This window comes from Gorilla gorilla, chromosome 3, assembly GCF_029281585.2.
Source record: "Gorilla gorilla gorilla isolate KB3781 chromosome 3, NHGRI_mGorGor1-v2.1_pri, whole genome shotgun sequence".
NCBI classification, from domain to species: Eukaryota; Metazoa; Chordata; class Mammalia; order Primates; family Hominidae; genus Gorilla; species Gorilla gorilla.
The window spans coordinates 159,090,036-159,117,251 of NC_073227.2; the positions used below are offsets into that span (position 1 = coordinate 159,090,036).

Consider the following 27,216-nt stretch of genomic DNA (forward strand, 5'->3'; position numbering starts at 1 on the left):
TTTATATTCCTCCTGTACCAAGCTTAGTGCATTATAGAGTAGGGGCTCATTAAATTAAGCAGAAAAAGAATTTCAAAATCAGAAAGAAGAGATGATCTTAGCTTCACCATAGAAGCCATATAGAATTGACTGAGGGCTAAACTACTTTTGTCTAGTTGGGTGTCCCCAACTAAAATAGTGACTGTAGAGTTAAGACTGGAGCAGTTTGGGAAGTGTGAATGTTGGAGAGGAGAAGTTAGATAGGACTTTTCTGTAGCAAAACCTCAAGCTAGGAAAACAAATGATTTTTAAGAGGAGAATATATTTGCCTGTTAGGTAAAGAGAAAAAAGTTGTCCCTAATGTAAATTTGATTTATTCTGTGGATCACACACAATATGGGCCAGAAATTTCTAAATATAGCAATACAATAAAAATCACTAAAAACAGATTTTTTTAGGTTTATTAAAAGCATATGCTCATGTTCAACCTCATGGGATTCTGATATCCTTGGTCTGGGTGAAAGACTAAAATCTATACTTTTACTGTATTTCCCACAACCCGTTAAAATTCTAGAGGAAATTTCCTACTCCTATTGGTCTTTCTAACTTGAGGTCTGGCATGTTTACTGAATTAATTAACAACGTGTTCACCATGCAAAATTACTCTCTTGCCTTCATAAATTAGAAATTTGTCAATAAAAATATTTTAATGCAACCTATTTCTCACTTTGTTTTGCTTTAAATGAATTCTCATAATACCAGATACTATATATATCAAATACACTTCTCATCCTGCTCAATAAGTAGAAAACTTAGAGAATGGCTAAAATAAGGCTCCAGGCTAGGAAGAAGACACAGCCAAAAAAAAAAAGAAAAAGAAAAAGAAAAAAAGAGTACTGAATAAACACATTTTTATTATGTTATCAATGGCCAAGATGATATTGAAAGCACATGTAACAGAAAATATTATTTTCATGCTTCAGATTTCCAATCTACAGTCATGTTCTTGCACTTACTTTGAATACTATGATAGATAGATGGATGGATGACAGATAGATAGATAGATATAGATAGATAGACCCACAGATTCATAGATGAGACATAGATAATAGTTCAATAATAGGTAGATGTATAAACATAGAGAGGTGGCTGGAGATAAAGATGGAGTTTTTTCTTAAAGTGAGAAATCTTGGAATTTAAGAAATGCCACACAAAAATACAAAAGAGAAAGGGAAATAAAGATTTCTTTCAATGTAAATTTTTCATTTGCTGTTTTACCTTAAAAATAATAATGTCAATTTCTGTCACACCGTCATGTGATTATATAATGAAGTTGGTTTCAGTATTGTCATTCATCTGTCCTAATTTCAGGTATCAGATGTATTAAGCAGTTCCAACTGAGAGTGTAACAATACCTTTTTAAAATCGTATTATAGATTCAGGGGGTACATGTGCAGATTTGTTACATGGGTAGGGTTTGGGCTTCTAGTGAGGCCATCACCCAGATAGTGAACCTAGTACACAATAGGTAGTTTATCAACTATCATCCCCCTATTTCAATTCACTCCCCCTTTTGGAGTTCCCATTGACTATTATTTCCATCTTTATGACCATGTGTACCCACTATTTAGCTCCCACTTATAAGTGAGAACATGTGGTATTTGATTTTCTGTGTTATTTCACTTAGGATAATGGCCTCCAGTCCAGCCATGTTATTGCAAAGGACACGATTTCATTCTTTTTTAAGTACTCCGTGGTGTATATGTACCACATTTTCTTTATCCAATCCACCATTGATGGGTGCATAGGTTGACTCCATAACTTTGCTATTGTGAATAGTGCTTTGATAAACATATGAGTGTAAGTGTCTTTTAGATAACAAAAAATCATTTTCTTTTAGGTGGATGTCTAGCAGTCAGATTGTTGGGTCAAATGGTAGTTCTGTTTTTAGTTCTTTGAGAAATCACTACACTGTTTTCCAAAGCAGTTGGACTATTTTACGTTCCTACCAACAGTGTATAAGCGTTCCCTTTTCTAGTCATTGTTCTCAATGTCTTTATTTTTTGACTTTTTAATAATAGCCATTCTGATTGGTGTGAAATGGTATTTCATTGTGGTTTTAACTTGCATTTCCCTAATGATTAGTGATGTTGAGCTGTTTTTCATTTTGTTGGCAACCTGTATGCCTTCTTTGAGAAGTGTTTGTTCATGTCCTTTGCCCGCTTTTTAACAGTTATTTGTTTTTTCTTGTTGCTTGGTAACAGTACACTTTCAAAGACAGTTAAGAAGACATAAAAATTGTTGCAAAGCTCCTTTTCTTATAGTAGGTAGCATAGAAGTTTGGAGTCCACTCGCTACCTACAAATGTTGTGACTTAAGGGTGCCGATTATTTGAAACTATTAAGAGGGAGAAAAAAATCTATCCCTCCCCCTTCTCCCATTGAAAGAGCACAATCCTAGGATAGGTGTGCTGACACTATCCCAAAGCTTTCAAAATTGTTCATATATCATCACCTGGTTTCCTTATTACACATTGTACACTCTTAGTTTTCATACACACACACACACACACACTTCTGGTTCTGGAAAAAGAATGTATTTCATAACTGTAGTTTGCTTTCCATGAAAACCACTATAAAATCAAAGGTATATTTTGCAAATGAGGGCATATTAAACTTGAGAACATATTGCATTTATGCCCCCAAATTTTAGTTTATGCTGTAAGCTTAGATCTAGAGAGAAATGAAGTTCCGTGGAAGTCAAGAAAAGAACTAGGGGAAAGAGTGAGATCGAGATTATGTCTACTGTGCACTTACACCAGGTGCCATTAATTTAGCGAGTTATTAGGCAATCCGAAGGTCACAGCTGTTCCATTACTTCTTGCAGTTCCCATACAGTCAAAAGGATACTGCCCTGTCCTTGCTAGATTAATGAAAACTGACTAAGATCAGAAAAGTAATAAGTTGAAAGAAGATAATTCAGACAGTTCTAAAAGTTACCAGTAGGCCCCGTATTGCCATTTTCCCAGAGAAAGAGGATAACTATTTTCTAGGGGTGCTGGAGCCTGCTCTTGTGGACTCACTAGAGCCTATTAATAAATGTTCAGGAATTTTGTGAGCCAGGTATTACATTGTTGGTCATTTGTAATTGGCCATAGTGGGAGTATGCACAAAACAGAAAGTATGCTACAAATCAGGGCCTTTCATTCCCCCTGAGGGCCTATTTATTTACCCAGCACATACAAAAATATATCATGGTAGAATGTTTACATTTTTGAAAGATGTAAAAATAACTATTTTGTTTAAAAATGTTTACTTTTAGGCAACTGTTTCTCTTTGTCAGAATTCATAAACCTATGTCTTCATTTTTAGAAATGATCTAGAAAACACTTGCAACTCTATTAATGAGAAAGTATTAATTATCTTTAAAGTAATATTTGGGATTAAAAAATAAATTGACCTAATTTTAACCTAGCCCAATCAACCCAATTTCATTTGAAAATATTTGCTTTTCAGTATTTCCAGGGACACAGAGAGTGTTCTTTCCCTAAACCAAACTATTGACCTAAATTTAAAATTAAATTACACATACACACACACGCATACACACACATGGGTGTGCATGCAGGCACTAAAGAAGGCCACATTGTTCCAATCCAAATACAGTGATTATCATCCACAAAGAAGACACCCCTTGGGGTGTCTGAAATTTACAGGGAAGACAGCTGAGCTCCCAGCAGGCATAACCCATCTGAAGATGTCTTCCTACAAATACCACAGGTACAAAACAATATTGCCTCACTGTTGAAATCTGACTGCCTGCTGCAATGAAAACACAGGCCTCTGTGAACACTGAATTGAGGATAAAGGACAAAATGTTTAAGTTTATTATACTTTTTATACGTGGATGTTTTGAGACAAAATTATAAAGTTTTTTAAACAAAAATATTTTAAAGCATTGAATTGAGTCCAAATATAGAAAGAAATAGGTCATAAATATCACAGTTTAGGTTTATAATTTTTATAAATATTAAAGAATACATATCTTAGGAACATAATGTTTTTTATACAATCATTTCTCATATTAATAATTAACTTGATCTCAGTTAATCTGGTATGTCAAGTCAATCTATGCACTGTATCAGGAGAAGACTACAGCCAACAATATTAGATAAATGGAATATACACTTAGCGTATGTTCTATAGGGAGAAAAAGCCTTTATAAAGCTTAAGACTCTTTTTTTGAGACGGAGTCTTGCACTGTTGCCTGGGCTGGAGTGCAGTGGCACGATCTCAGCTCACTGCAACCTCCACCTCCTGGGTTCAAACGATTCTCCTGCCTCAGCCTCCTGTAGCTGGGATAACAGGTGACTGCCACCACACCCAGCCAATTTTTTTTTTTTTTTTGTATTTTTAGTAGAGACGGAGTTTCACTATGTTGGCCAGGCTGGTCTCAAACTCCTGACCTCATGAGTCGCCCGACTTGGCCTCCCAAAGTCCTGGGATTACAGGCGTGAGCCACCGCGCCCAGCCAAGCTTAAGACTCTTGAACCAAATATTAGTAGCAACTTAAAGCAAAATTGTTTTGCTAAGCATAAGCAATGAGAATGCCTGCTCACCAGGAACTCAAATATATTTCAATACATTTATTTTGTTATTTATTTATAGAAATAAATGACGGCATTGAAGATAAAAGTAATTGTGGATAATATATCTCTATTTCAGTTTTCCTTTTAACTATGAATTACTTTTAAACAATGAATATATTTAATTCAACTCAATTTTAGTTTGGTCATGAATGCTAAATATCCATATCTGAAAGTCTGCTCTAATATGTATTCATTTCTTTGCTGTTCCTTAAATACTTGGATTATTCACCCACCTCAGGGCGCTTGCATCTACTATTTTCTCTGTCTGGAATGTTCTCTCTGACATCAGGGTGGTTTATTCTCTCACTTCCCCTATGCCTTTTCTTAAGTATCACACCGTTAGTGAGTCCTTCCAATGTGAAAGAGCAAATTATGCTTGTTTCCTCCATCCACATTTCATATTTCTCTTATCATTTCTCCACAGCACTTACCAACATACACACACACACACACATACTTTTAAAATTTTATACATACAGACATATATATATATGCTTTTTTAAATTCTATTGTCATAAAAGCAGGATTATTAGCTGTTTTATTCACCACTAAATCCTGAGCACCTAAAGTGATGCCCGCAGGTAGTGATAGCTCAGTTAATGAATCTTAACAGGGTCAGAAGGAACTCGAATGTTCTCTGATAGCTTCAGCATTACTTAATGGCAAAATCACAGCCATAACCAGAATTAGTACCAAAAAATTCTTCTGTTTAAATACAGTAAACAAGATTTCTGCACAATCCTGTTATGGAATCTATATAATTGTATCATTCTATATAAAGAAAAAAGGTTATTATAGCACCAAAGGAAAGCCATTTACAATTTTATTCCCCGAAGAATGCAAACTGTAAGAGAACAAAAAGCTCTATGACCAAAACTTTACCAAGGTGGAGAAAGTATATAGCTAAATCAACAGAATGTTATAAATATTAAATTTAATTTTATATTAGCAAAGAAATTATTATTTTACAAGTGAAAATTATACACCAACCTATAGCTTGAGACTCCATAATTTAAAGGCAGGTCACCTATACATGTAGCCCACAGTAATCACTGGGAATTTTTGCTTCTCACTGACTTGAACTTCTGAACTGGATAATAAACATCTCTATGAGATAAGAATAATCACGATTACTGGAGCACTCTCTATGTTCCAGGAGCTGTGCTTGCACTGGCCACGTCCCAAAACAATTCTACAAAGTAGGTATTACTTTCCCATTTTTATAGATTAAAAAAAAGAGAGAGCTACTAGAATTTTTGCGCTGAATTAATATTGAAGTTATCAGAGGGCATTTGGGTACCTTCTGACCTTGTGGTTACATTAATTCTTTTAAGATTTATTAATTGAGAAACCATTACATGCAGACATTGCTTAGGGACTTAGCAATGAATAAAAGAGGTAATGATCCTGATACAAATAAGTGATTTAATAAATAAACAAATGGGTGGAGAAGTGCCAAATATCCTTTACAGAAAAATTCTGAATTATCTATGTAAATATTCTCTCTAAGGATTTGAATCTTAACTCTTATTCATTGATTGTAGACTAAGTGTATTGGCTTATTGATTTGCTTCTAAGGAGTAGAGTGTGGAAAGTGAAGAGAGGAGAAAGAGTAACTTTACAGTGGAGAAACCTGGCAACACTAACTCACCTAGGTGATCAAGGTCAACATTATTAGTGATGTCATGCCAATAACAAGTGCGCTTGACATGGTGAGATGAGAATGGCATCTCACCTCTGTGATCTTCCTCCTCAAAATACATAACCCTGGTCTAATTATGAGAAAAGCTTTAGATAAATCCAAATTGAAGGACAGTGTACAAAATACCTGTCCAGTACTCAACACTGTCAAGGTCATCAAAAACAAGGAAAGCCAGAGAAACTGTCACACAGGAAACAAAGGAGATTTGATAGCTAAATGTAGTGTGGTATGCTGGATCAGATCCTTGAACAGAAAAATGGCATTAGGGAATAATTAGGAAAATCTAAATAAAGTATAGAGTTGAGTTAATAATAATGTATGTTAGTTGTAAAAATGCACCATAGTAACATAAAATATTAACAATAGGAGAAACTGGGAAAGGAGTAGACAGGAACTCTCTGTAATATCTAGCAACTTTTCTGTGAATCTAAAACTATTTAAATGCTTTTCAAAAATATATACTTACACACACACACACAGACACACACACACACACACATTCAGCCTCTTAAACAAAAATGCAAAGAGGACGTGCTCCCATTTCTGACCAAGCACATTTACTACTCTCCTAACAAAAAAAATGAGGCAAAATGGACCCCAAGATATTCAAACTGGAACCACCATGGAGGATAGTGTTTTACCTTGGATGAGTGAGGATGGCTTTACCGGCTAAGCATAAGAGAGAGACTGTAGAGTATAATTACCTGGATGAAAGATTTGGGGTTTTCTAATTTCAGGGATGGATGGGAGCTTCAAAATCTCAGCTTAACATTAGAACATCAGGGAAGCTTTCTTTCTTGTGCATGAGAAAAAGCTCATTAAGAATTTCTGTTACTGGAGGTGAAAATCAGAAGGGGTTACTTTGGAGATATTGGAAGTAGTCTACAAAATAGGCCAGCTATGGGAGCAGTAAACCACAGGAAAACAATTGCCAGAGATGCCTTTAGGGTGCAGGGGCAGAAAAGCTTATCTGCTTAGTGGAATGTGATCAAGTAGTCTGAGGGATTGATTCCTGACTGGGGAGACCAAGGCACCAAAGGCTCCGGTCTCCAAAGTGCCATATGAGCATTGTAGGCCTCAGGTTTAAGAGGTTTTGCTGTTGTAATTAAATATCAAAAAACGTATGAACAATGTTTGCTAGTTACAGTATGTTTTTCCCTTTGTGGAACAAGCTAGTGAACTTTTATCCCCTCATAATATAAATTTGCAATCTATGTTCCTGAAACCTTGAATGTAAAGATTCATATATAATTCTCAATTTAAGAGAAGCCCAAACATGGAAATGGGTTATGCAAAGCAGTATTATAAAGAGTAAATTCAATTTTTGCATTGATTATTTTGTGTCTCTTGCCATGTCTACACTGATCAAAAGAAAAAGTGGAACTTTTTTATTCTTTTTGCTTTCAAAATAAACTTTGTCCTTCTGAAAAAGAGACACACACTTCAGGCAAAATAAAAATATGTACCTTTCTTTTGGGCACTGGCCATTTACTGCTCTTACGTATGATTGCCTTTCTCAGGTGTAATAATTTATTGCCTATTAGTTCACTATTGTGCAGGATCACTTTTCTCTGTTTGGTTGCATGGGTAACTCCATTAGTGGTAATGAACTGTGTCGTGGGTAATCACACCATTAAAACCTATCTACCTTAAACCCCAAAGCTTGAAACCCTCTCAGCTGTCAGTCCGGCAAAGAGAAAAAGAGCAATGACCTGCAAAGGTAGAGACCTGAGAACCTCTGGAGATATTAAGTTTAAGCTTAATAGTGAGTCATTAATAAATAAGATGCAGTACAATTATCAATATGAAGCACATTTAATAATTAATACTTTGCAAACAAAAAAGAAATGAAATACCGAGTGGAATTAGACAGAGGTTATATTCAGTTCCCCTTGACAATCCTGACTTGAAGGAGAATTCACAAACTGTTTAAAATTATGAAAGAGCCATTTCCCCAAAGCTCAAGAAGTGAAGCCACTTAGTAAATAGGATTCTTAACACTCATCTATCTGCCCTCTTACAAACTTTACCCATACTTGACTCTAAATGTACTACTCCTCTCATTTAATTACAACTTTTCATCTTTCAATTAAATATAAAAATGTTTGGTGTATGTGTGTGATTAATAAAAACAAGTGACAAATGTAGCTGAAATATAGCCTCTTTCATCTCTCATTTTTATGACATGGGATTCTTAGAATGGCACTTGCTGGCAGTAACTTCCAGTTTCTACTCACAATCCCAATTTTTGATAACCTATACTTGGTTGAGTAAGGGAAGAGAACTAATATTTATTGAGCATTCACCAAAATAGATTAATTTTGCAATGGTTACCTTATGTAATTATCTAAACAAGCCTATGTAATTAAGCTTATTAACCTCAATTTTAGGCCAGAAATTTGAGGCTAAGAGAGGCAAAATCACTTTCTCCAAGATTACAAGTAGTAGATTGACAATTTCATTCCTGACCTTTCTGATTCTTAAGCCTGTAGTTTTTCAATTCTGTTCCTAAATATATCTTTAAATAGGGTATGAAAGTCTTCTTGTTGCTTTGCAAATGATCATATCAAAGCAATGATGTGTTTATTTATGTAGCACTTCAACCAATCACCCATATTATTTAGCAGTTTGTCAACAGGTGGGAAACCAAGGGATAATAGCATTTCTCAAGTCACTGATTTGAAAGAAAATCCAGCCATTGCCCTGCATTACTGGCCAGTCAAATCTGTGATGAAAGGAAAGAATCAGGCTTTCACCATCATCAGCTCATAAACTTGGCCACGTCACCAGCCTTCCCCACTGCACTACCCCCTTTGCTCTCCTGAGAGGTTGAAAGAGACAGTTCTAATTTCTTTCTATCACTTTCAGCTTAGCATGAGCAATTCTAGCCTTCATCACGAAATATGTTCACTTTAGGCTAAATAAAATCAGAGAGGTAACTCGGTATGCTTTAGAGTTCCCAACTGCAATGTGTCCTTTTTTTTTTTTTTAAATTCTATTCTACTAGAAGACCAACTGCTTACCAGGATATGAGATTTTCTTAGGAATGGAATGTTATTTTAGTCATAATGAAGCCACACTTTTACCATCTATGCTCCCAGTGACCCCAATCTCACTTTCTCTACCAAGTGTTTTCCAGCAGGCTGTGAACAGTTAGTTGTTCCATACTTTTAAAATTGAATGCCTGAGTTTATGTTTGTATTTCAGATTCTGTTCAAAATACCCCTCAGTTCTATTGACATTATTTAAATTTTACAATCAAATTTTACTAAAAAACACATCTTTAAGGTAATAATGATGATAATAATTATAATAAAAATAGAGCAACTGCTGTCATAAACTAGTTTATTACTTAACAAGTTTTAATAATTAATAAGTGTTAGAAAAATGACAGAATGCTTACTATCATTAGTGATTTCTTTCTCACTGAATTGAGCAATACAAGGAAGCCTTAGGTTTCAGAAATTCCCCTTCCCCAAAGGTCAGACAGGCAGGTATCATCATCTACTATGACCTAAAGGAAAATGAAAGAGAAACAAAATTGCCATGGGAAATATGAACTTGGTCTAAACTTGTCAAAAGGAATTCATCTATCCAAACAGAATTAAATTAGGATCCCCTATATATGTAGTCTATCATAATAACAGCTGCAAAATATCACATTCAGCTAATTTCAGGAAATGCCCTCCCTGCTCTTTGGTATCTACCTGAATTCTAGTCGTCTTTCTTTCAAAGCTTCTATCATTGCATTTTCCTCCTGAAGCCATTGTTCTTACTCTGTTCCTTTCTCCATTTTGAGCTCTGTTAAATATAGGATTGTACCACAGAAACAAACATGTAACACAAACTTATTTTACATTGTAAGGCAGATAATGTCATGTGTCATTCTCATCTCTTGCCCAAGAAGCTGAGCCTCTTGCATGCAGAAATGTCTCCTTCCTATATTTCCTCACTGCAACTAGCAATGAGCTAGGCACATGTATTATACTCAATAAGTGCCCATAAACTGACTACTGGGTGAATATTAAATGATCCTCTGATGTTATTGTATGTTTCACTTTGAGCATGTTTCATCATTTGTTATTCTCTTAGTGTGTTTTATTTCCTTTTAATTTATGTTCTGATTTATATTTCTGAACCTGATATGCAAATGCGCTTTCCTTTCCTCTTGATCAATCCAAAAGTAACATTTCATTAAAATCCATCCTTAAATCCAGCCTCTTCCAGGAAGTCTCTGTGATACACCTGTGAGTATTGCTTTCCCCTTCCACAGTCGTGATTTCCATGACACTAGCGTGTTCTTAAACATCATTGCCTCACACTATTCTTCAGTGTTTTCTACCACACTTTTTTTTTTTTTTTGAGACAGAGTCTCTTCTTTGGGTATCTTCGTTTATTTATTTATTTATTTATTTTCTTTCTTTAGAGACAAGGTCTCACTCTGTCACCCAGGCTGGAGTACAGTGTCAAGATCATAGGTCACTGCAGGCTTGACCTCTTGGGCTCAAGTGATCCTCTCACCTCAGCCTTCTGAGAGGCTGGGACTCAGTGACTTGGAGAAGGGGTGGGGAAGAGAGAGAGAGAAAGAGAAAGAGAGAGAGAGAGAGAGACTGTGTTGTAACAGACATGCTTTTCAGTTGCCAGCCCAATCCCCTTTCCTTCGTAAGAGTCTCCTCTACCCTTCAGCATCAGCTCTCTTATGGCCCCCCTCAACTCTTTATCTCTTAGTTTCTCAATTTACAATTAATTTGATGAGAATAATAAATTATTTCCTGGCCAGTAAAGAAACTGAATGAGGCAAACATCATTAGAGCTTAATTTAACAAATTAGTGTTCAACTGTGTTGACCCTAAGCAGCGATGAGTCCCGGGCATAATAACATGCTGTGTGCATTCTGATGGTGTCTCTCTGTGACTCACAGTCATCACTGCTTCTTGTTGCTCTAGTTGAATCTGTTCTTTACTGGCACCCCTTCCAGTTCCTCATAGGCCTGTGGTGCTTTATGTTTTCCACAGCACTGAAGTAAGTTGGAAAAGTCAGTGACATTTCCACAAAGCTTTATGAATAATCAAAAGGGCAAGTCTCATGTCCATGTCTCTTGATTCTATGCATGCTGTTTTCCATGCCCCCTAATCCTGTCCCTTCTTGTTCCTTTGCTTCCTCCTGTTTCCCTGTTAAGACTCCCCTGAGACACCTTCTTTTGCAGAAAGTCTTTGCTGACCTCCCAGGCTAGCCTTGCTCTTCTGTCTCTCTGCCTCTGTGTCCTGTGCATCCATCATGGTACTCACTACCTCGGTAATTGCCTGTTTACTTGTCTATCTTTCAAAGCATTCTGTCACCCACATTGGGAGTTCTCTCTCAGTGTATACTTAGAGATGTCTTTAACATCTGTGTCTCTGCTAGAAAGCATTAGGGTGCCTGATAATATAAATTTGAATGAATGAATGAATGAAAATTTGAAGGAAGGCATGAATGAATACCTGTATTCATGAACAGCTATCTCCCTTTGTCTCACAGTCTAGGCTCCTTAGCCTGGTCCCCAGATTTGCCCCCTTCTTCCTTTTCATCTTCATCTCCTGTAACTTTTCTCAAGTTGCCCTGGTTATTCAAGTAGTCCAGTCATCCAGGACTTAACCTTTCTCACTTAAGCCTTGTAGTCTTACACCACAAGTCTGCCTTGGTCATTCTAGTTAAAATGTTTTCTGTTTTGTATGCAGTGAAAATCAAGGTTAGGCTTAAATGTTGCTGCCTGTATGTTCCCTCAGCATTTTGATCATAACACTAATTTAGCACAGATTACATTGTATCCTGGCTGGTGATCTATCTATCTTTCCCGCCACACTGAACCCTTTCTTTAATGACCAAGAGCCATTTGGTTTATCTTTGTACCTTCAAGGAGATTAAATAATTTGCTTAAGATCGTAAAACTGGCCAAAAAAAAAAAAAAAAAAAACGCAGGCAAACCCAGGTATTTTGCCTCCAAATCCAGTACTCTAAAAATATTTCTTCTGAACATCTCTTTCTCTTTCACACTGGCTTAAGAATTTTATTACTTTTACTCATATACAAATACACACATACATACACATATATTTTTCTTTGTATCTTCTTTTCAAATACATGTCTCATAAAACTCTGGAAACAAATAAATGTAGTTGGTAAATGCAGAGACCCTTATTAGGGAAAATTCTGAATGGAAAACCAGGTACCAGCATATATTCCCAAAGTTATGCAAACTTCTGTCGTAGTATTTACCATGATTAGGCAGCCTCTTTTGCTGTTATTTCCTACTCCTAAATAGTTTAAGTTCTGATGAACAAGATAAAGACTAATGAAGGCCGAATAAATTGCTTTAATATTCCTACATTTGAAAAAAACCTTTTGAAAATTCCTATATGAAAACCAATTTTGGAGGAGAAACTGCCTGTCAAGCTATAATGAAGCCCAACCGCAACTGGCCAATCTCTGGTATATTTCTAGGCTGTGTCTCCAGACCTCTTTCACATTTGCTGACAGCAGTTCAAATACTCAATAGAGTGCCCTGGGGGCAGGAGTAAGGGAGGGAGGACTTATTTTAAGTAGGCCAAGTCGGCTTGAAATAAGTGCAGTCTGATCATAGGTCTTGGAATTTGGGGCTTTCTGAACTGTAATCCTAGCTCAGACACTGATCCCTCCCGTGACCTAGGATAAATTACTCAACCTTTTTGCCTTGGTTTCCAGATCCCCTAAATAGGGATAATAATCCTGACCTCAGAAGGCTAGCGTATGAATTAAACATCTGCAAGACCTGATCTTAACGACAGGCGAATGAAGCATCTCATTCTTGCAATATAATAACTTTTTCAACTCAATTTAACAAGAACTATTTCTGCTAAAGAAGCAAAAGGTGGCTGATTCTGGTATCTAACCAGCCTGAAATTGTTGATGCAGCCTCAAAAGGAAATCAGACTCATAAATGAAAAAAACTTGAGGCTGAAAACAAAACATTAACAAAATGTTGATTTTACCCCAAACCACCATGCCTGGTTGGTTCTTTTGCTGTAACAAGACAGTTTTGAGTTTGGCCTTCCTGAGCGTTGGGATAGTAGTTAGCTTTCCTGAGCACTGCTCTCCCAAGGTAAGCCTTATCAGTATATTTCTGTTGTTTATTTCAATAGTTTGAAGATATATTTAGTTGGACAAAGATTCAAACTATGATCACTAACAGTTCAAGGACAAGACTTTTTGATCTGGAAGTTCTATCAAAAGTGATATTTTATACAAAAATTAGCTGGGCATGGTGGTGTGTGCCCGTATTCCCAGCACTTTCAAAAGCCTAGGTGGGCAGATCACTTGAGCCCAGGAATTCGAGACCAGCCTGGGCAACATAATGAGACTGTGTCTCTGAAAAAAAAAATTAGCCAGGTGTGGTGACATGCACCTATAGTCCCAGCTACTCAGGAGGCTGAAGTGGGAGGATCGCTTAAGCCTGGGAAGTTGAGGCCGCAGTGAGCCATGATCGCACCACTGCACTCCAACCTGGGTTGAAAGCAAGACTCTGTTTTGAAAAAACAAAACATATATATATAGAAAAGTAAGATTCTGTTATTTTAGCAATACAATTAAATATGTATAGATTAAAGTTACTTTTAGAGTAAGTGAGGAATGTGTTCTAGAACATCATATATAATTCCAAATTCATGCAGATTAAGATTAATATTTCCAAAGGAAAAGAATGTGAAAGAGGAAATGCATTCTTGGAAAGGTTGACTCCAAAACCAGCAAAATGTATCCTTACATTCCTGCTGCTTTTTCTTTTCTTAGCATTATATCTGTCTCATAAAACACAGAGTCGGCCGGGTGTGGTGGCTCATGCCTGTAATCCTAGCACTTTGGGAGGCCAAGGTGGGCAGATTGCCTGAGCTCAGGAGTTTGAGACCAGCCTGGGCAACACGGTGAAACCCTGTCTCTACTAAAATACAAAAAAATTAGCCGGGTGTGGTGGCGTGTGCCTGTAGTCCCAGCTACTTGGGAGGCTGAGGCAGGAGAATTGCTTGAACCCAAGAGGCGGAGGTTGCAGTGAGCTAAGATCACGCCACTGCACTCCAGCCGGGTCAACAAAAAAACCCCAGTCTGTCCTAAATTAACAATAAAATAGAACATGGTCAGTATTTGTCTTTGAATTAGTATCTATTCTGTGTAACAAACTACCCCAGAACTTAGTGGCTTAAAACAATAATATTTACTATCTCACATATCTGTTGGTCAGAAATCTGGGCATGGCATAACTGGGTCCTCTGGCCCAGGGTCTTGCACAGTCATGATGCAATCAAGGTGTTAAAGAAGTTGCAGTCATCTCAAACCTCAACTGGGGGTCAGCTTCCCCGCTCACTTGGAACTTGGTTGCTGGCAGGATACAGTTCTTCATAGGTATTAGACTGGGCCTCAGTTCCTCACCAGCTATTGGCCTGAGTCCACTCTCAGCTCCTTGCCACATGGGTCTTTCCATAGGGCAGCCCATAACGTAGCAACTCATCTTATCAAAACACACAAGCAAAAAGTGCTGAAGAGAGAGAGAGAGATGGAATATGCCAACAAGGCTGAAGTCGGTCTCTTGTAAATTAATATCAGATGCGACATCCCATCCCATTTGCCATAGTCTATTGATAGAAGTGAGTTGCTAGCTCCAGCTCACACTCAAGGGAAGGAGATTACACAAGGCTATAAATACCAGAAGGTGGAGGTGATCATTGGAGGCCATCTTAGAAGGCTACCTATGGCTGACTTCTGCATACTGTATACCACACCTAACTTCCTTTCCAACATTCCTGAGAGTCAAGAGTGTTTTTTAGTATTAGCATATGCTTTATTTCCCAGTAAATACTTGTATGACATTGCTATAAGATGTTTAAAAACTCTTAAAGATAACAGTATATGTTAAAAAAAAAAAGGACAAGAGTTAAGCAAATCATTCAGAGATGTGTCACTAACGGTCTAGGGGGTCTGTGTAAAGGATAAGGCAGCATTATCCTGAGACAAGAGCAACAACTTGTTTTATAATTCCTTCAGACTGATTCCATGGTTCTCACATAATGCAATTCTTAAAAATTCGGGGGAAAAAAGCTTAGATTTCTTTTAAAGCAGTAGTTCATGCCCATAAAGTGAGATTTTTACTAACGTGCTATGTCACATTATCCCAAGCTTATGTAAAATATGACCACATTCTATGTCTCTGTGACTATGTAAATAGTGACTATGTGAATGCTTGTAAAAATAAGGCTTATATTCCATATATGTCACTGTGTGAAATGTTTTTGAAATTTAATCCATTAGCTCATTTGGACCATGGTGTTAATTCAAAGTCATATGCTTGATATTCATGTAAGTTTTCTAGTTTTGCAAGAGAAAACATTGTTGCTAAAATTCTTATCCTCCTCTAGGTTGGTTTCATATATATACACACACACACACACACATATATACACACATACACATATATGTATATATACCTAAACACGTACATATTTGTACAACATATGTATATTTGTGGGCATATAAAGACTGTGGATAGATGGGGAGAATTTATCACCACCCTTATGAAAACAACTGAAGGTACATTACCTTCAAAAAGAGGGTCAACATCATGATTTATATATTCCTCCTCAACAGTCATCATTTGTTTGCAAAGAAAGTGGTTATCTGAGAATACCCATTCTACTTTTTTTCTGATATTGGTGAATATGAATTTGATTAGAAATGCTACTTTTAATATGTTTGCTTAGAGTCCTGTTACAGTTGTGACAGATACTTTTACTTGCCAATAAATTCTCTTTTAAAAAAATTTTTCCTTCACTCTGAAATGTTTTATACTTGTTATTTCCAAACTTATGGCTATGTAGATTGCTTTCAGTTTAGTGATCTGAGATAAGATGTATTACAAAAATGTATTTCCATTTCTGCGTCATCAAAGAGAGAAAATGGAGAAAAATAGAAAGTTCATTTTTTTCTCCAAATTTTGTGTCTATGATTAATGAGCTGCTGACTTTGTGGAGAAGGATTCCCCTCTCCACAAGGGTTTCAAAGCATTGTTTGTGCATCCAAAAAGCAGAAGCTCACTCTGAATCCAAAGTTTCAGCTGTTTGAACTCAATGCAAGTCATAGTGTGTTGAGGAACAGTAACTAGAAAAAAAGAGAAATTAAGCTAACCATTTCTCTCTCCTTTTCACTTGTCAGACTACATCTGTTTAGCCTTGACATTAAATTTCAAATGGGGTATTGCTATATTAAAATGCCTGTGGTCAAAACCCAACGGGAAACAAAGTGTTGTAAAAGATAGCTGAAGAATCTGTAGATGTATTCATTTGCTAGGGCTGCCATAACTAAGTTCCATCACAAACCGGCTCGCTTAAACAACAGAAATGTTTTTTCTCACAGTTCTGGAGGCTAGCTATCTGAAATCAAGATGTTCACAAGATTGGTTCCTTCTGAAGGCTGTGAGGGGAGGGTCTTTTGTCTGTTCCAGGCCTGTCTGCTAGGACTGTAGATGGTGTCCTCCCTGCAATTTCATATCACCTTCCCTATATGCATGTTTCTGTGTTGAAATTCCCCCTTTTTATAAGGAAATTTGTCACGCAGGATTAAATTCCACCTTATAACCTTACTTGAGCTTGATTACCTCTGTAAACACCCTATCACCAAGTAAGGTCACATTCTAAGGTACTCAGGTGTGAAGTCTTCAACACATAAATTTTTAGGGAAAACAATTCAGTCCATAACATTGTCTTATCCCATTCAGTCTAACATAACAAAATATCACAGACTGGGTGTTTTATTCCTCACACTCCTGGAGTCTTAAAAGACCAAGACCAAAGTGCCACTAGATCTGGTGTCTGGCGAGGGTCCTCTTCATAGATGGCTGTCTTTTCACTGTGTCCTCACATGGCAGAAGAAACAAGAGACTTCTCTGGGGTCTCTTTTATAAAGGCACTAATTCCATTCATGTAGAAATGTTTTACAGGGTATATAATAACGATTTTCAAATTTCTGAAAGACTGTGCTGAAAAAGAGGGATGAGATTTTTCTGGGCTGCTCTAAAAGACAAAACTAAAATGAATATATAAAATTAGGGAAGTAAAAACTGTCATTAATATAAACAATACATTATTTGAGAATGTGTATATTTCATAAGAAAGGCTTTGGATTTTGCAGTCATTGAGACAATAATATAAAGTCACATCACCAATAATTGCTAGCAGATGAGGACTTATGTTTTTGCCTTCTCTCAGTCTTGGCTATTCCCTTTTAGTAAAATGGGGGTAATAACAGTTTTCATATGATTGCTGTGAAAGCTATATGAGATTATGTATATTTGACATCTAGCACTGTGCTCAGCCCAGATTACAACCTTAGAGAAGAGTATTAATATTACTATTACTATTTTGAGTTTTCTAATTATTCTAAAGTAAAGAGACTTTCAAAGAATTAAAATACTGGGTAGAGGGCCACTTTTCACAGATATTACAGCAATTCTTAAATTGTTTGGAGGTCAAATAAACGATTTTTAAAAGTGACTTATACATTAATATTTTATGGTTCTAGAAGTAGATGAGAAGCTGAAAGTAGATTGAGTAGCCTAGGTTTTATATCTTCCCCAAACCCCCACCCCCACTAGACAAAAACTAGAGTTTCTATTGCTTACTTTGGTTGTATCATTCCTTAACTACTTAATTTCATAACTTGTAGCAATATTTCCCCTGTCATTGTTTGATTAATGTTCAAAAATGCCTATACAAACACCAACATCAATTTTAATGTAATCTTCAATGTCTAATATTATCACAAAAAGCAGCACTGAATATTCAACTGTTGCAGCTCCTTGAAACTGAATGAATGCCCCTAAATACAAGTCTGTTGTGGGTTTATTGGAATAAGTACAAATTAATCTCTTCCTCATAAAAGGAAATACAGAGGATCCATCATCCATCCATTCGTTAATTTCTAAGTCATCCAGGTACACCCTGTTGTGCGTCCTGAGACTGCTAGGCATTGGGAATACAAATGCTTAGCAGTCTCAGGGCACACAACAGGGTATACACCAGGGAAAGCGCCATCTTGCAGGAGTTTTCAGTTTAGTGGAGAAAACATCCAGGTAGACATTTGTTTATTAAAGTGTTACTGCAGGTGATACGGTTTGGCTGTCTCCCCACCCAAGTCTCATCTCAAATTGTAATCCCCATGTGTTGGAGGAAGGACCTGGTGGGAGGTGATTGGATCACAAGGGCGGACTTCCCCCTTGCTATTCTCATGTTAGTAAGTGAGTTCTCGGGAAATATGGTTGTTTGAAAATGTGTGGCACTTCCACATTTTCTCTCTCTCTCCTGCTCTGCCGTGGTAAGACGGACTTACTTCCTCTTTGCCTTCTGCCATGATTTTAAGTTTCCCGAGGCCTCTTAGTCATGCTTCTTGTTAAGCCTGTGGAACTGTGAGTCGATTAAGCCTCTTTTCTTCATAAGTTACCCAGTCTCAGGTAGTTCTTTATAGCAGTGTAAAAATGTACTAGTACAGCAGGTTACTAAAATGGGCACTTAGCCACAACTTTGATGGTCAGGAAGGGCTTGGCAGAAGAAGTGTTTCTAAGCTTAGACTATAATGGTTAGTAGGAGTTCACAGGTAAAAAGGAGGAGGAAAGAGTGCTCTGGAAAATAGAAAACTATATGTGAATGTTCAAGAAAGAATATGCATCAAAGAAGGAATTAACCTGGGGTGAGAAGGAACACGATGTGGTGGAAAACTGCATGAGCCCAGAGTCAGGAGACCTTCTGTAGCCATTAAGTAGTGATGCCCCTTTCCCATCCGTGAATGCAGGATGCGCTGTATAACGCTAAGAATGCTAGCCAGCTTTAGTGTTCATATATTATTTAAGATCTCTTATGCAAATTTTTAAAATGATCACACTCTTATAATGAGATATGAAAAATAGATTGGGGATGACTAGATGTTGAGCTGCTAAAAGCCAAATCTATTTTTTTCTCATCTTTGCAATAACTCAAAGTGCCTAGTATGGTGAAATTATGTACAATTGAACCAAGATATGCTTCTCTATACAGAAGGAATTTAACATGGAGTCACTCCACAAGTACTGGTTTTTCTATTGGAGAAATGAATAAGAATGGACTCGTTCTGTTAAGAGGAAAGCTCAATCTCCCATGGTGCAGAATGAAGCTCTCTGTGAAGTGCTCTGCAGAGTACTCAAACCGGAAGCCAGATCAGGGAGGCCTGGCGTACCTGCAGCAGTGGCTCTCAAACTATTTTACCCCAAAATAAACTTGGTGATTTGTTTAGAATACAAGTTCCCTTGTTTTAGCTTCCTACAGTCTAATTGTGTTGCCCCAGGCAGAAGCGCCTGAGTCAGATGTACACTCAAGTTTCATTGCCAGAACCAAGTCCTTGCCCCCGATGTTGGATCTTTCCTGTGTTTTCAACCTTTCGTCTCACTTTAAACCCTACCTCAATCATTGCTTCAACCACGTGGAAGTGGCTCAAACATATCAGTTTATTCATGCCTCCATGCCTTTGTTATCAGCCCTCCCTCTATTTTAAAATGCTTTTGCCCTTAAAATGCAGTGTTCTGTTTCCCAGGTAACTGCCCACACATATTTCAAGACTCATCTATTTTAAATTTCTTCTCTGCCTTTCTTGTTTAGACTTGACCGCTCACTCCTTAGTGTCTTTACTTTAACCCTGACCTGTGATGTAATCTATAAAACATTTCTCCACTTATTTTTTATACATTTCTTTCTTCTCTATTACAGTATTTGATACGATAAGCACTTAATAAATGTTTGCTAAATGGATAAATGCATGAATGTATGAATGAATGAGATACATTCTAAAACAGTGCTTAAAGCATGGATTCTGCAGTTAGACTGCCTGGTTTCAAATCCTTTCTCTATCACTTACCAGGTGTGTGAATTTAGGAAAGTTACTTTAAGCCTCTGTCTCAGTTTCTCAATTATAAATGGGAATGATAATATAGTATCTGCCTCATGTAGCTGTTAAGAGGTTTTAAATAAACTAATATTTGTAAAGCTGTAAAGCACTTAAAAGAATGTCTGGAACATAGTGTTATCAGTGTTTATAAAATAAACGAATATACTACAGCAGAGATGATGAATGTTTAAATTTATATCTAGAAACAGAGATTGAGAGCAGAGACAAATCCACAAGATGTAAGAAGAAAAAAGTGATGGGCTTGATGATTGAGGAAGAAAAAGGACTGGGATGAAGTCTTGGGATTCTAATGGTCACTGGAAGGGGTCGGCAAGCTTCTTCCATTAATTCATTACTTTTAATTATTTGATCATAGGAAAGGAGAGTCTGGCCTTGAGGAAAAACACACAATCAGTTTCATTAGAAAAGAGAGAGTCAGATGTTTATAAAACAGCAACAGCAATATGCCCTGAATAGTAGAGAAACAAAAGATCGATTGATCTACAAAGGCAAGACCCAGATTGAGACCACAGTGAACCCTGCAAAACAGAGGAGCCCCTGGGTGGGAGGGGATATAACTGGAACTCTGGGAATGTAACGTGCATGGTGTGCTTGTCTGACGGACAGGGCAGCTTAGGGGAATAAGTCTCTGCAGCGTTGTAGTGAAGAGAGAATATGGGACAACTGCAGGACCACAGCTCAGCCAAGAGTAAGCGTAAATTTAAACATATTTCTTGATTTCTCTAAAGTCTCTCTTTTCTGTTAAATACAAATAATAATGCATGCTTCATTCAGCAAGTTATTTTGAAGACTAAATGAGACAGTATTGAAGTTACTATGTAACAGTAAATAAGGTACAGATAATCCTCAGTACAAGCACAGTAGTGTGGGACTGCAAAGATGATTGTGCAAAGCAATCTTAATAATCAATGAGAAAACTAATGATTGGGCCTTGACCTTTGAAAAGTTTTGCCAAAACATCAAAATCTTTCTTGCTGTCATTGACAAAGGTACAAGCAAATAAAAATAGTAAAACTAATACCTAGTACAATATAACTTAAAACATGAGAAATGTTTAAAACTAAAGTTACTTTTCATAAAAACTTATCAAAAGTAGTTTAAACCATGCTTGCCTCCTTGTCATGTAACTAACAATGTGGAGCACCATCTTTCTTTATGCACTGGCGAATTATCATACGCTTTTCTAAGTTCGGATCGGCTTCCTGCATTGTATTCTTCGTTCTTTCAGTGTCTTGAAACACCTCCAAGAGTTTTTTCTAACGTGAAAATTTTCTGCCAGCATTACTTCCTCTAGGACATCTTCATTCTGTTCATCACAACTACCTTTCTCATTTATGTTAAGTTCTCTTTTAGTAAATTTCTGTGGCCTCATACCTAGAAACTGAAATGACAGCAATGTCAATATTCCATAGTCAGCTGTCTTCTTATCGGATCTGATTTCACATCCAGCATTATTGCTTTTCATTTCTTGGCTGCACTTTTGTCTGTTGCACAATTCCTTCTTTTAATCATCTGTTTTGTAAAATGTCATGTGAGTTTATCATGGGAAGACATGGAGGCAACACAATTACATGCTTTGCTGGGTGGTAACTGAGTAACAGATGTGCAGTAGCCATACTGAGGTGATCCGTCACTCATCATGATGTGCATCTGATATTTATGTAGTGATTTCTGAACTGAATTGCTATCAGTGAGGTTAGAACTTCATGAAATTGCAGTTAATATACCATAGTTAATGAAACGTGAACCATGTTATTGAGGGACTGGTGTTATTTAACTAAACCATGGTAACTGAAATGGATACATATGAATTAGCAAATCGAGAGCTGCCAGTATTTTTAATTTCACCCTTTCAATGTTCTTAATTTCTTTTTAATCAGTAAGACTTATGTTTTTATGCACACCATTGTGATGAGGATCCCCAGGTTTTGATGGTTAAGCTGCAATTTGAGTAAGAGGTTCAAAATTAGGCTTAGTTCCTAACCCCACTCTCTGCGTGATCCTCTTTCCCACACCATTCCAAACATGTCAGTGTGGCACACACCCAGGCTGAGAACCACTGCTCTAAAGCCTTCCACATAATTGAAAGTTTAGTCACTCTAGCTTTGAATTTTTCTGCTTAAAAAAAAATTATTAAGCTGTTAATTTAGAATTTTTGTGTCTTTGCTTTTAATTATTTCTTCTTATTTTGTTTTTGCTTATTTCATTTCCATTTGCTCATTTCATTGTAAAGAAATGGCTCTGAGAGAAATTTAAATTACCTTTGACTTTTCGGGGTGTGCCCCTAGATCTCACTTCACCCCTTTTCCCTCTTTTCATCTCAAGAAACAACATTAAGAATAAAAGTAAGGGGAGATAGTGTGAGTGAGAAAGAACAGAAATCTAGCCCCATGTAAATTAAAATGTTAAAAATAAAAAAAATCACATATTTTAAAAGGATTTTTCCATTAAACATAGGAATTAAATAAGAATTTATGTTAGAGAACTAGGTTTGGGGAGACAAAAGCTTTCATGAAAATGTTTATTTTACTTTTTTTTAATATCAAGTATTGTGAATATTTTAAATACAAAATAATAGGGAAATGGCAGAAAAAATATACTAACTAGGTGGAGTATTGCATAAATTTAGTGAATGTAAATGTTAGTTTTAAATACATTGTAGCAAGAAGAAAAAATGCAAAAGACACAATGTGAAGTGAAAAAAGTGGGAAACAGAATACTTTCCATGTAAGACAACAATGCAAGGGAGTTGATGCTTCTGCCCCTTTCCTCACAGCAGGAATGTCATTGCTCTCTCCCTCCCAGCCCTTCTCCCTCCCAGCACAAGCAACAAGATGATGCTTGGCCAATTCCTTAGAGTTACTGCTCAGAAGAAACACTGCAATGAGAAATAGTAACTGGCATGGCAAGGTCCTGTTATCTTCAGGTTCCTGCTATTAATAGAATCAAAATAGTAGACAAAACCCATCCTGATTCTTAACATAAGTTTAATAGTATGCTCCACTCTGAATTTCTAAGCCTACCCCCAACCACATCCCAAATGATGTACCACTGTGGCCCACTGCCAGAAATAATATAATAATATTCCTCACAGCGGATCAGAGTTATACCCAGAGGAATAGAAGGTCGATCTACCTGGAATTCCTTCTCCTCTTGTTGTGAAGCAGGTTTACTGTGCGCTGGTCACCAACTTGTCTGAGTCCAGTGAGAGAAAACACCTGTGCATACAACAAGCTGCATGAAGAGACTTTTTACTACTTACAGATAGGCAGCAAGACAACAGAAGCCCGTGACACATTGTAAGCCAGTCTGCAAGGCTCAAGAAATTTGCCCAGGATAGATGGAGTGTCCTCCATGCATACCCCACTTGTATCAGCTGAGGGACCCCAGAAAGCTTCTCACCCTTGGTTTTATGCCATGGGGCAATGAGATTTGCTGGGCTAAAACATTGAAGGTTATCTTATTTCAGTAAAGCTGGGTCCCAGAACAGAGCTCAGGCTGTTCCAGCCAGCCCTCCTTATCTCAGAATGTTGCATTCCCAGAACATTCTACAGCTGTTCTTGAGAACTAGAAATGAGAAAAGGGAGGACAATAGGGCTGGTCCAAGGCCACCCAGAGAACTGTTCTACATTTTTCCTCCCCATCTCCCTTCCCTGCCCCTTTCTCCTCCTCTTCCTTCCTCCCCCTCCTCCTCTTCTTCCTCCCCTTCTTCTTCTTTTCCCCTTTGATACCTATCTGTCCTTAAAGAATTCTAGTCACATCCTGGTAGTGTCCCAGCTGGCTTGAGACCAGAGAGGTTGCCTTTTCTGATAACTTTGCATCCTGAAATGGTGAAAACGAATGCATAAATAACTGATCTTATGGTCTTTTGAAGGCATCTACTCCCCAGTGTGTTTCTAATTCTCTAGGGTAGAATGTTTACAGGAGGACAAATAAACTCCCCTCTTGATAATATTAATCCTCTTTTATAACATATCTGGGCTTGTGTTACTTTTCTATTTTCCTTTTACCATGAGTGAGAAGAGAGAAGAATAAAAGGGATACCAAAATATAGGGACTGTGAAATATTGAAAGCTGAGGATTGGGAATTCATAGAAACTATTTCTCTGGATACTATTTTTTCTTACAGCACAACCACATGACTGAAGACAGAGCTCATCTGGATGTTTCAGAAAATGTTGCCAAGAAACTTCAAATGCAGATTCCTGGACCTCAGTGCAAACTACTATATTAGAAGTGAGAGTCGGGGTGAGATGGAGGAGAGGTGATATTGAGAACCTGCATTTTTTAAAACTTTTATTTTAGTTTCAGGGGTACATGTGAAGGTTTGTTATATAAGTAAGCTCATGTCACATGGGTTTGTTTTACAGATTATTTCATCACCCATATATTAAGCCTAGTACCCAATAGTTACTTTTTCTGCTCCTCTCCCTCCTTCAACCCTCCATGCTCAAACAGACCCCAGTGTCTGTTGTTCCCTTTATGTTCATGAGTTCTCATCATTTATCTCTCACTTATAAGTGAGAACATGTAGTATTTGGTTTTCTGTTCCTCTGTTAGTTTGCTAAGGCAAATAGCCTCCAGCTCTGTCCATGTTCCCACAAAAAGACATGATCTCGTTGTTGTTTTTTTTATAGCTGCGTCATATTCCATGGTGTATATCTACATTTTCTTTATCCAATCTGTCACTAATGAGCATTTAGGTTGATTCTGTATTTTTGCTGTTGTGAATCATGCTTAAATAAACATTCGTGACCGGGCGCAGCGGCTCACACCTATAATCCCAGCGCTTTGGGAGGCCGAGGCGGGTGGATCACGAGGTCAAGAAATTGAGACCATCCTGGCCAACATGGTGAAACCCCGTCTCTACTAAAAATACAAAAGTTAGCTGGGCATGGTGGCGTGTGCTTGTAGTCCCAGCTATTCGGGAGGCTGAGGCAAGAGAATTGCTTGAACACAGGAAGCAGAGGTTGCAGTGAGCCAAGATCGCGCCACTGCACTCCAGCCTGGTGATGAAGCAAGACTCCATCTCAAAAAGAAAAAAAAACAAAACAAAAACATTCGTGTGCATGTGTCTTTATGGTAGAATGATTTTAACCCTTCAAGAAATCACCATACTGCTGTCCACAATGGTTAAACTAACTTACATTCCCACCAACAATGTACAAGTGTTTCCTTTTCTCTGTAACCTTGTCAGCAACAGTTACTTTTTGACTTTTTATCAACAGCCATTCTGACTTGTGTGAGGTGGTTTTGATTTGCATTTCTCTAATGTCAGTGATATTGAGCCTTTTTTCAATGCTTGTTGACCACATGTATGTCTTTTATTAAAAAAAAAAAGTGTCTGTTCATGTCCTTTGCCCACTTTTTAATGGGGTTGTTTTTCTTTGGTAAATTTGTCTTAGTTCCTTATAGATGCTGGATATTAGACCTTTGTCAGATGCATAGTTTGCAAGTATTTTCTTCCCATTCTGTAGGTTGTCTGTTTGTTAACAGTTTTTCTTCCTGTGCAGAAGCTCTTAAATTTAATTAGATCCCATTTTTAAATTTTTGCTTTTGTTGGGATTGCTTTTGGTGACTTTGTCATGAAATCTTTGCCCATGCTTGTGTCCTGATTGGTATTGCCTAGATAAGAAAATCTAGAAGAAACTATAAGAAAACCCTAGAAGACACTAGGGTTTTTAGAGTTTTGGGTTTTACATTTAAGTCTTTAATCCATCTTGAGTGAATTTTTGCATATGGTTTAAGGAAGGGGTCCAGTTTCAATTTTCTGCATATAGCTAGCCAGTTATCCCAGCACCATTTATTGAATATGGAGTCTTTTCTCCATTGCTTGTTTTTGCCACCTTTGTTGAAGATCAGATGGCTGTAGATCTGTGGCCTTGTTTCGGGGCTCTCTATTCTGTTCCATTGGTCTATGTGCCTGTTTTTGTACCAGTATCATGCTGTTCTGGTTACTGTAGCCCTGTAGTATAGTTTGAAGTCAGGTAGTGTGATGCATCCAGGTTTGTTCTTCTTGCTTAGGATTGCATTGGCTATTAGGGTTCTTTTTTGGTTCCATATGAATTAAAAATTTTTTTCTAGTTCTCTGAAGAATGTTGTGGGTAGTTTGATAAGAATAGCATTGAATCTATAAATTGCTTTGGGCAGTATGGCCATTTTAAGGATATTGATTCTTCCTATCCATGAGCATGGGATGTTTTTCCATTTGTTTGTGTCTCCTCTGATTTATTTGACAGTGTTTTGTAATTCTTATTGTAGAGATCTTTTATCTCCATGGTTATCTGTAGTCCTAGGTATTTTATTTTATTTTTTTTATGGCAGTTGTCAGTTGTGAATGGAATTGCCTTCCTGAATTAGTTCTCAGTTTGGCTGTTGTTGGTGTATAAGAATGCTAGTGATTTTACTACATTGATTTTGTGTCATGAAACTTTGGTGAAATTGTTTATCAGCTGAAGACTATGGAGTTTTCTAGATATAGCATCATGTCATCTACTAACAGGGATAGTTTGACTTCCTCTCTTCTTATTTGGATGTGCTTTATTTCTTTCTCTTGCCTGATTGCTCTAGCTTAGACTTCCAATACGATGTTGAATAGAAGTGGTGAGCGAGAGCATCCTTGTCTTGTGTCAGAGAACCTGCTCTTTTTTTCTCAGTGTTTAAAAAAAACTTTTTACTGTAAAATCTAACAGATATAGAAGACTATATAAAATAAACCAAATACCCTTATAACCACAGCTAGGTTTAAAAAATATAATTTTTCCATCCATCCATCCTAATCACAGTCCCTTCCCTCTTTTCAAAAGTAATCACAGTCCTGATCTTTATGGTAATCAAGTCTTTATTTTCTTTGTAACTTTATCACCCAAAAGTTCATGCCTAGTTTAGTTATGCTTTG

The 27,216-nt window shown here is 37.1% G+C and overlaps 1 long non-coding RNA gene across 2 annotated transcripts in view; it reads right to left on the bottom strand.

Moving 5' to 3' along the window:
* The window catches only part of LOC109026576 (uncharacterized), a 39,075-nt gene extending 15,213 nt beyond the window's left edge, over positions 1–23,862 (bottom strand). Inside the window, exons 1-4 of one of the 2 annotated variants that reach the window (XR_010133514.1) lie at positions 23,721–23,862; positions 23,454–23,536; positions 10,037–10,130; positions 9,733–9,843 (exon numbers count right to left, since the gene is read on the bottom strand). This is a non-coding gene — a long non-coding RNA (uncharacterized lncRNA). Of the gene's footprint in view, positions 1–9,732; positions 9,844–10,036; positions 10,131–23,453 lie in introns of both variants that reach the window. The other variant, XR_008679085.2, reaches the window with a different exon arrangement.
* Positions 23,863–27,216: the final 3,354 nt, after the last annotated feature.